The sequence below is a fragment of the Lactuca virosa genome, chromosome 4, assembly GCF_052849685.1.
Source record: "Lactuca virosa cultivar CGN04683 chromosome 4, Lactuca_virosa_CGN04683_v6, whole genome shotgun sequence".
Lineage (NCBI taxonomy): Eukaryota > Viridiplantae > Streptophyta > Magnoliopsida > Asterales > Asteraceae > Lactuca > Lactuca virosa.
The window spans coordinates 425,376,981-425,388,104 of record NC_136429.1 but is presented as its reverse complement, the minus strand read 5'-3'; positions in this window follow the sequence as shown (position 1 = coordinate 425,388,104).

Below are 11,124 nucleotides of genomic sequence, written 5' to 3'. Positions count from 1 at the left end.
GGAATTTTTGGTCATGATTTTTGGGATGTTACAAGTAGATATCAGAGCCTTGGTTTGAGGGATTCAGGCACACTCTCGGGTGTGTCTGAACTCAAACTAAGGACTTGGTATAAAAGTTTTAAAAGAAAAAAAACCATTTTTACAAAAAGGATTTTAAAAAGAGAAAAAGGGTGTGGTGCATGCAATCAACCGAGCTCAAGTAAGTTCTCCCAAATTACCCATACAAGTTTGTTATGTTATGATATGCTTATAAGAACTGCATGCTAGATTAGGACTAAGGATCTAGGAAGGATGCCTTATGTGCTTGTTATATGTTAATGAGCTTTATGAACTGCATGGTAGTACTGATTAGTCAGTGATAGGATCGCCTAATTAGGATATGCTTGATTATGTTACTCAATGCTCGAATGCTACTTGCTTTGTGCTTTTAGGAGTTCTAGTTATCTTTAAAACGAATATCTTAAGCTACATATTACGAGGACTAAATAATTTCAGAAGGTTAGGTTTAGCTCTATTTCGCAGCTCTTCTTTGAGTCTAACCGTTGTAGGGTAGGACCTCTCATTCGAAGAATTATCTAGTCTTAGTGGTATGTAATGGTATTCGCGAGCTTGTTATGGAGAGATAGCAGGGACTTCTTATGCAGCTGATGGTGGAGAGTGGTTCGGTGATTACCCTAGGGCAAGCCTAAGAGGAGATTAGCATGAGAACAGCAGTAGTAGTAGAAGGGACTTGGTGGAGTCAAGACAGTTCTTGAGGAAAGTACGGATAGATCTGGAAGGTAGTATGGGCCCGTACTACTGAAAGCAGAGGATCCGTACTCGAATCAAGGAAGGCTGAGGTGAACCCAGGGAACTTGTAGTGTGTATGATCCATCAAGTTATGATGGGTATTCAGATGTTTGTTATGGTGTATTTTTAGAATGGTGACGCTACACACTAGACTAGTCGGCACTTCGGGAGCCGGTGAGGGATCAGGCTCGGGCTGTAGAGCCGGGCAGCTAGATGACCAGATGAGGGAGTTCATCTCATCTGAGATCACACGCAGTATTTTGGACCAGACTCCTGTGATCTTCGGCACGGTCAAGGAGGGTATACTGGAGATTCTTGACGAGAGGTTGAGCGCTTTCCGCACTGAGAGGGCGGCCATGCTAGGGGAACGCACGATGACCTTCAGGGATTCATGAGAATGTAGAGATCCAGACTACCATGGGGCTCGGGATCCCATTTCTAACAGCAGGTGGTTCGCTGATGTCGCCAACGCCTTCCGTACGAGCAGATGTCCCGAGGGGACAAGGTCCGACTAGCTTCCTGTCTTCTGAAGGACAGAGCACGTGACTGGTGGGAGGAGGTCGGACATGCTATTGGTGATGACACAACTCTTGATGCTATGACTTGGAGTGACTTTTCGGCCAGGTTCAGAGCCGAGTTTTCACCAGTGATTGAGGTGCATTAGCTTGCTAGGGAGTTCTAGGATCTCCAGCAGATGACTGAGACGGTGACGGAGATCACCGCCAGGTTCAGGGAGAGGGCCCTTCTTGTTGAGCAATATGTGGCGGACGAGGATATGAAGAAGGCCCGATATCATGAGATGTTGCAGAGTGATATCCGCCAGTTTGTGAGCAGGTCCGACAGCAACACACTGTAGGATATGATAGCGAGGGCTCGTGAGATAGAGATTGATTTAGAGATGGAGAGGAAGAGGAAGCCAGAGACGGTGTCTGGCATGGAGGGATCGGGAAAAAATCCCAAGGTGGATTCCCGAGGGAAGGGCCAGCAGGGCCGAGGCCGCTCCGGTAAGTGTGGTAGGATGCACGAGGGCTCGTGCAGGGCGGGTAGTTCGGGCTGCTTGAAGTGCGACCGAACTGGACATGTCAGCAGGGATTGCACTGCTACCACAACCACCACTGTATCTTATCTGATTTTATTCTAGTGCAATCAGAGGGGCCACAAGAGGTCCCAGTGTCCGAGTTTAGCAGCAGCAGGGAACGTGGCGGCACCCTGCCCTGCTACGTTGAGGATTACCGACGGCCGACAGGGTCGGACAGAGGCGCTAGTGGCGAAGAGCAGAGCCTTCCAGTTGACAGTAGAGGAGGCACGTGCAGCTCCTAATGTCGTTACAGGTATGTATCTTCTCCTTATCTCTTTATTTATATTTATTGTTACTCATGTTTATGTGTTTCATTATAGGATCGTTCTTAGTGAACGGTATATCTGCTATGGTATTGTTCGATTCGGGGGCTACCCGATCTTTTGTATCGCTCGCGCTTAGCAAGCGATTTGTTGGAGCTCCGGGAGAGCTAGACTGTCTGCTGGATGTAGAGATATCAGATGATAGGACCGTTCGGGTTGCCATAGTTCATCGGGGGTGTACACTGCAGCTGTTCGATGAGCAGTTTTCAGTAGATTTGGTACCCATTCCCCTGAGAGGGAATAAGGTTATTGTGGGTATGGACTGGTTGAGTCGCAATGAAGTAGTGATCGACTGCGAGCAGCAGATAGTGAGAGTTCGGACTCCTAGTGGGGGAGGGTTAGTGATGTTGGATTAAGTGTCTAAGCCCATAACTACTATTGGTATGTACCTGACCCGAGAGTAGCATGGTCCATTTGGGTTGCATGGCATCGGAACAATTTGGATAGACTTTTGTGAGAAGAGGATATTTATGATTTATTAATATATTATAAGTTATAATATATTAATATTATTTAATTAGTAGTGATCAAGAATTAGTTTGAAATTAATTTTGTGATCAAAAGAGACTAATTAAATAAATAGGGATTGATTTGGTAAATCATCCATTCTTATAAAGTCAGCTTATGATCCATAGTTCTTCATGTTGGGCTAAACCCATGTGGTGACCCATGGATACTCCATGGAGGTTAAAACCCATGGATCATGAGGAATATGAAAAGTCATGAGGTACATGGTGTAACCCTAATGTGCACACTATATAAGAAGCCTCATAGCTCATGAAATGGCACTAGTGATAGACACATGAGGGCTAGCCGATTTTGAGTGTAAATAATCTTCTCTCAAGTTATTCCAATTGTTGGCGGTGTTGTGTGAACCATTTGAGGTGCAACACCTGGGGCACTATGCGCTTTAAGGTCCAAGGAATCAAGCTACAACAAAAGGCATGTCATTCAACTATATTTTGTATTGTATATACTTCATAATATGCTAGTTAGGATGATACCTTGGAAAAATTGATATTTGCATGTATAATAGAGAAAACATAGATCTAATGTATTTAGGGTTGCATGTACACCTTAGGAGTGTTAGAATGCTCAAAACCCAACAAGTGATTCAGGGCGAGAAGCTGCAATATGGACCGACAGTGTGTTCAGCAGCGAGGGCTAGGCGTTACCTTCAGCAGGGTTACGCCGGTTATGTCGCCTATATTATGGATACCCGGGATAAGCGTAAGGTGACAGTGCATGATGTACCGATTGTATGGGATTACCCGGAGGATTTTCCTGAGATACCTCTGGACAGGCAAGTAGAGTTTAGGATTGACTTAATTCCTGGTGCGGATCCGATAGCCAAGGCACCATATCGTTTGGCTCCTCCCGAGATGCTGGAGTTGTCTACACAGCTGCAGGAGCTGTTAGACAAAGGATTTATCAGGCCGATCAGTTCGCCATGGGGAGCCCCGATCCTATTTGTGAAGAAGAAGGACGGGTCACATCGGATGTGCATAGATTACCAGGAGCTGAATAAGGTAACGGTGAAGAACCATTATCCCCTCCCGAGGATTGATGACCTTATTGACCAGCTACAGGGTGCATCTTGGTTCTCCAAGATTAATCTACGGTCAGGTTATCACCAGATGCGAGTCATGGACGACGACGTGCCGAAGATAGCCTTTCGGACTCGCTAGGGTCACTATGAGTTCGTGGAGATGCCTTTTGGGCTCACCAATGCTCCAGCCGCGTTCATCGATCTCATGAACCGCGTGTGCAGACCGATGCTGGACCGGTCTGTGATTGTCTTCATAGATGATATCTTGGTTTACTCCAAGACTCAGGAGCAACATAAGGAGCACCTGAGGGAGGTGCTGGAGAGACTGAGGATGGAGAGAATTTTCGCAAAGTTCTCCAGGTGTGAGTTCTGGTTGCACGAGGTGTAGTTTCTGGGGCACCTTGTCAACCAGAAGGGTATTCTGGTCGATCCGGCCAAGATAGAGGTCATGATGCAGTGGGAGGTTCCGAGGTCTCCATCTGAGATTCGGAGTTTTCTTGGTGTAGCGGGTTATTATCGGAGATTCATACATGATTTCTCCAAGATCGTTGTCCCTCTGATCCGATTGACCAAGAAGTCGGTGACATTCCGATGGGGGCCTGAGCAGCAGGCAACCTTCGAGACTCTCAGACAGCGGTTATGCGAGGCACCGATTCTGACTTTGCCAGAGGGTGTCGATGACTTCGTGGTTTACTGTGACGCTTCGATCACGGGCATGGGTACGATACTGATGCAGCGGAGTCACGTGATAGCTTACGCTTCGAGGCAGTTAAGCCTCACGAGGCGAACTATCCGACACATGATTTAGAGCTAGGGGCTGTAGTTTTCGCCCTCAAGATTTGGCGACACTACCTATATGGGGTTCATTGTACCATTTACACGGACCACGAGAGTTTGAGGTACCTCATGGATCAGCCGAATCTGAACATGAGGCAGCGTCGGTGGTTAGATGTGGTAAAGGATTATGACTGTGAGATCCTTTATCACCCGGGCAAGGCCAATGTGGTGGCCGATGCTCTGAGCCGCAAGGCAGTGGCGGCTCTGATTCGAGACATATGTCTGAGGATGACAGTGATTACTCCGTTGCTAGAGCAGATTCGGGAAGCGCAGGTCTAGGGCCTAAAGGAGCAGCGTAGGAAGTGTGAGCAGATCGTAGGCCATGTGCCCTCATTTGATTATGACAGTCGTGGATTGTTGACCCTGCATCGGCGAGTCTGGGTTCCTTACTATGGCAGGGTACACCAGGTTATGATGGATGGGGCTCACAAGTCGAGATTCTCCATCCATCCCGGGGTGACGAAGATGTATCAAGATCTTCGCCCTGATTATTAGTGGCCCTGCATGAAGCAGGACATAGCATGGTACATAGAGTAGTGCTTTACTTGCAGGAAAGTCAATGCTGAACACCAGCGACCTCACGGAAAGATGCAGCCGTTGGAGATTCCCATGTGGAAATGGGAAGATATCACTATGGATTTCATCACGAAGCTTCCCAGGACTGCACGTGGAGTGGATTCAATATGGGTCATCGTGGATCGGTTGACCAAGAGTGCTCATTTCATCTCGATCCAGGAGAGTATATCGGCTGAGAAGCTAGCCGAGATCTACGTTCGAGAGGTGGTGGCACTTCATGGAGTGCCAGTTTCGGTTGTGTCGCACCGAGACGTCCGTTTTACTTCCAGATTTTGGAAGCGGTTTCACGATGAGATGGGTACTCGTCTCCACTTCAGCACCACTTTCCACCCTCAGACGGACGGGCAGAGTGTAAGGACGGTTCAGATTCTTGTGGACATGGTGCGTGCATGTGTATTGGATTTTGGAGGCAATTGGGATACGTATCTTCCGTTAGCGGAATTTTCGTATAACAACAACTACCACGCTAGCATAGATCGACCTCCCTTCGAGATGCTCTATGGGAGGAAATACAGGACCCCAATCTGTTGGGGCGAGGTCGGTCAGAGAGTCATGGGGAGTACTGAGGTGGTACTCAAGACTACTGAGATGATCCAGCAGGTTCGGAGCAGACTCCAGACTGCTCATAGTCGGCAGAAAAGCTATGCCGACAAGCGCCGTTCAGACTTGGAGTTTCAGGTGGGCGACATGGTTCTCCCGAAGGTGTCACCTTGGAAAGGTGTCATCCGGTTTAGGAAGCGGGGCAAGTTGGGCCCCAGGTACATCGGTCCTTTCAGGGTTATAGCCCGGGTGGGCAAGGTGACATATCGATTGGATCTTCCAGCAGAGCTCAGCCATATCCACATCACTTTTCATGTTTCCCAGTTGCAGAAGTGCTTAATGGATGATTCATCGATTGTGACTTTAGAGGATATCCGGGTTGATGACAGCCTGAACTACATTGAGAGGCCTGTAGCGATTCTTGATCGCAAGACGAAAACCTTGAGGAGCAAGGTTGTTCAGTTAGTGAAGGTGCAGTGGCAACACTGTAAGGGATCGGAGTGGACTTGGGAGCTAGATGAGGAGATGAGGGAGCACTACCCAGAGTTATTCGAAGCAGCAGACTTCGAGGACGAAGTCTAAGACAAGTGGGGAAGAATTGTAACACCATGTTCCTGGTATGTATTTAAATTATAAATTTATTCATCTTTATATAGGAACTCGACGAGTTGGAGGCCCCAAACTCGTCAAGTAGGGAATGAATTTGGACACGGGTGTTGAAGTTAACTCGACGAGTTGGAAGCCTCAACTCGACGAGTAGGATTGCCATAGTGAAACCCTAATTTCGGGGTTTTGCACCCTATTTACGCATCTTAATCCCCACATGATGGCCTCATTTACAACCTCCAAGTCTCACACCCTAGATCCAAAAACCCTAATGGAATTATGAGCTTGTGAGACACCTTTGAGTGAAGTTTTGTGTGTTTTGAAGCTTATTAAGGAAGGAGAAGCTTCCATTTCATCCTCTTCATTATCTGGTAAGCAAGTCTCAAACTGGCTTAGTAACGTCTTAGATCTCCTTATTATCATATTATTGGGTTTTTGGTTCAAGAAGAATGACAAGAGGGAAATTGACGTCCTAAGTGAGTATACCATCAGATCTGGAAGCATGGAGGGCTTTCATGGCATAAAGGTGCAAACTTTATGGCCATCGAAGCCCCATGCAAGCTATAGGATGTCATTTTGGCCTTTTAAGCTCCAAAAGGCCATGCATGGAGAGAAAGGTGGAAGTTTTACGTGTTCATGTAGTATTTAGGGTCCAGATCTCAGTGTATATGCCTTAGTTTGGAGTATTGATGGCTTTTGAACCAAGATCTAGGTTCTAAAGAATTAGGGTTTTAGCTAGAGTCATAAAGTAAGGGTATTAACGGGTAAAGTTGGAAACTTTACCCTTAAAAGGAAAATTTCAGTGTATTGGTGGAGTATAGGGCTTAGATATGAAGATTAGGGGCTTAATATATTAAGATGGCGTAACTGACTTAAGAACTCTCCGAGTCCATAGAGGAACTCGACGAGTTGGGACGAGGTGTCCCGATTCTGTTAAAGGCAAAACTCGACGAGTTCAAGGACGACTCGACGAGTTGACTGTAGAAGTCTCGATTCTGTAGATAGGAGAAACTCGACGAGTTGTGAAAGAACTCGACGATTTGGACCACAATTTTAGGGTTACGATTCATGGAACTCGACGAGTTGATGGACCAACTCGGGGAGTTGAGTCAACCCAGGATGTTGACTTTTAACTTGACTTTGACTTTGACCAAGGTTGACCCGTGAAGGGGTTTTGAGTATCGTATGTTATCTAAGAGGTTGTTCTGTATAGGGTGTGAGTAGAGTCAGTAATAGAGCAGCGAATTTCAGCTATTCACGACATTGAAGTGAGTTTCCTTCAGTAAGAACGGGTCTACAACACCAAGGCTGGCCCGTATATGTGATCTGATTAGTAGCTGAGTATGGGCAGGGCCCGTATCTCATATATAGCTGATATGGTACAGATTTATATGCTTAGTTATACTTGTTGTCTGTGTGATACCTGTATGTATTTTCATGACTAGCTTAGTGTGGGCGGGGCCCGTATCTCCTAGTAGTTGAGTGTGGGCGGGGCCCGTGTCTCATAATAGCTGAGTGTGGGCGGGGCCCGTATCTCATAGTAGCTGAGTGTGGGCGGGGCCCGTATCTCATAGTAGCTGAGTGTGGGCGAGACCCGTATCTCATTGAGTGTGGGCGGGTCCCGTATCTCCTAGTTGCATGTTATGTGTATGGTATGTGGTAGTTTGGGGAGACTCACTAAGCTTCGTGCTTACAGTTTTCAGTTTTGGTTTCAGGTACATCCGGTAGAAAGGGGAAGAGCTCGGGATGACTTGAGTACACACACCATTATGTTTATAGCCTGGGATGTTTATTCTGATATTTTGACAGATGATTTGATATGACATACTATTACTTATGTTTTGATGGAATGATTTTGATAACTATGGTTTTGTTTATTAATTAAAAATGAAATTTTTGGTCATGATTTTTTGGATGTTACATGCACATAGATCACAAGCCAAGTTAAGAGTAAATGGAAGCCCCACCGCAAGGATACTACCAACTCCCACCCAATTTTACTGAAAGATTTGATTTGCTTTGTGTCTCACAACAAATCATGGCCCAAGAAATGCATCATGTGTGGGATCTGTATCAATCTCAAAACCACTTTCAGCACCATCCGCTTTCGCCTCGTTACCTATATCCCCCACCCTCTCACCCTTATCATCCACCACCTTACCCTTACCCTTACCATCCTTACCCCAATCCCTCTCCTCCTCCCAATCCCCCAATATAAGTACTGCGCCCCTTCACCCAAGCATTGTCCAATGATTACTTTTAAGCTTGGGGTAGGGTATTTCCTATTTATTTTTATTTTTCATGCATTATAATTAGGTTTCATATTTGTTAAATTGTATTCATTTTTATATATTAAAACTCCAAAAAGATTTTATTTTCTTCTTTTCCACTTTTTGTTTTAGCATAATATTTAATTAGGACATTTATTATCCATGCATTTTTATTATCTGTTTATTCGCACCCTTTGGATGCCATGGAACCGAGTCATAACTATTGTATCATAATTGGTCTTGAATCTTGTTTGATATTCTACACATCATATACGTGGGACCATTAGGCCACATTTTGGACTTCATAGTTGGGATCAATTGCAGGAGCTTAAAGGGGTAAGTGACACAATTGGCAAGGTAGTTTTTCATGAAGAATTATGCATATGATACAAAAAACTATATGATCTACTATAGCAATGTATATTTATACTCTTGGTTATTCCACAAAGAAGGATCACTGATGATCATGTTTGAATCATTAGGATGAAGCACTGGTGGTTGCCCTCGAGTAGTAATCAATATCTAGCCTTTTTGTTCACCATTTTTTTGCGATTTTTAGGGTTTTAGAGAGTCTTTTAAGTATCTTTTATACGTCTTCATTACATTTCACAATTAAATGTTTTGAATAGGAGCTTATAACTTTATGCTTCATATTATGGTATTTTCACATATTGGACCATTCCTATCATATCCATAGGTTCCATGTATATATTTTTGGAACCAAGTTTTTGAGTCAAAATATTGATAAAAAATCTTATTATGTTACATGTAAAACAAGAAAGAAAGCAAAAAAGAAATGTTTTAAATAAGCAACTTTAAATTTCAAATATTCTAGATGAGTGACCGGTCTAATTATTGGAAATGATTTGTTATATTTTTGTCATCCAACAGATAATATAGATGTTAGATATTTATTTTTTGTATATAGATCGAGTTGTATTTTTTTCCACAATTTTGGTGAGCTATAAAGGGCTATCGAGTCGAATTGCTACAGGAGGTTTGGGTTAGCACTAAGTTAACTGATTCCTACAAAGATATCGAACGATAATACCGAATTACATATGGAAAGAAACCATCAAATGAGGGATCACACATTTTTTCTGATATGAGTGCACACTTAAAAAGAGCTCCACGTGAGGTTATTCATTGTATGCACTATCTAATGTGGACTGCGATTGACTTTCCTGCCTTACTCATCCGAAGAAGTTGTTATGAATGTTGTTTATGATTTTAAAAGCAACCAGAAGAAAAATTATTGGGATAGCAAAAAGATCAACTTTGACCATGTGGACTGGCCTTCACTAGGTTCTATGGCTTTGACCCTTCGTTTTATTTTTATTTTAGTTCGGCTCAAGCTCATTCTAGTTGTGTCTTACTAGAGGACAAGTAAGGTTTAAGCTTGGGGTGATTTGTTAGGTTGATTTTATTTACTTCTTTTTATAGTTTATTTTAGCATATTTCATTTCATTTTAGTTAATCTTCATGCACATTTTCCCTTTTTTGTTATTTTATATTTGTATCGGTTACTTTCTAGACTTTTGAGTTTAATTGCATATTTATTAAAGACTTTACAATATGGAGAGATTGTGGGAGTGTGGGTTCTTGAAATATGAAGCTTGTGGTATATTTTTGGATTAGTGAATGCAAACAATTGGGCTTCGTGTCCAGAGGAAGGTGAAATCAATGTGGGCTAGTGATCTAATTAGGATGTGATGACTTGGGCTTTTGAATATTAAAGGAAGTCTTGGGCTACTGTGGAAGTGTTTAATGACAATCAATTGTGCCTAGAAGATATTTAAGTGGTCTGGAACAAAGGCTATTGAGATTTGAAGGAGAAGACCATTCAAATGCAACATTTCTTCATATTAACACTACTCACGCGGTCCAGGTGAAACCTAAAACGGTTCATGTGAGCTCATAGGGCAGTTTTGTCATTTTGCTTATGGCTGCTATACGGGGAAAGTTGGTGAACTTCTTTTGCTCACTTTTTTGGATCTGATTTTTTTTTCTCTATAGTTTTGGAGCCTCAAGACACTTTGAAGATTGGTACTTTTCATTTTATTTCACTTGGAAATGTTTAGTACTTCTAAATTAATTTACTTTTCTTTAATCCTATGCATGTTAGGCTATGTTTATCTTGGGTTGATGTTGGTTTAACCCATGGATTACTAGTTACTTTAAAGATTGTTTATCAACTTGTGATTGAAATTTATTGAAGTATTTAATTTTCTAGTTAAACATCTTTTTAGGTTTGTTTGTCTTTAATTATGAGTTTAGATGAATGAATGTTTAATTAGTTGGCTAATTTCTTGGTTAACAAATATAATTAGCAAGCAACAAATGGTTTATGTGTTTGTTTTCATTTCACCTAAGTCATGGAAATACTTCCTCCATAATGGTAATGTAAGCATTTTATTACATTTTGGACTTAGTGACTCTTAAAACTTAATGCTAATTGATTTTCATAAATTACATGCTTCATTAACTTTGTGACTTTGATTAAAAAAAATATGTTATGAGCTTCTCTAGCCATATTAATAACAAAGAATAGTTGAG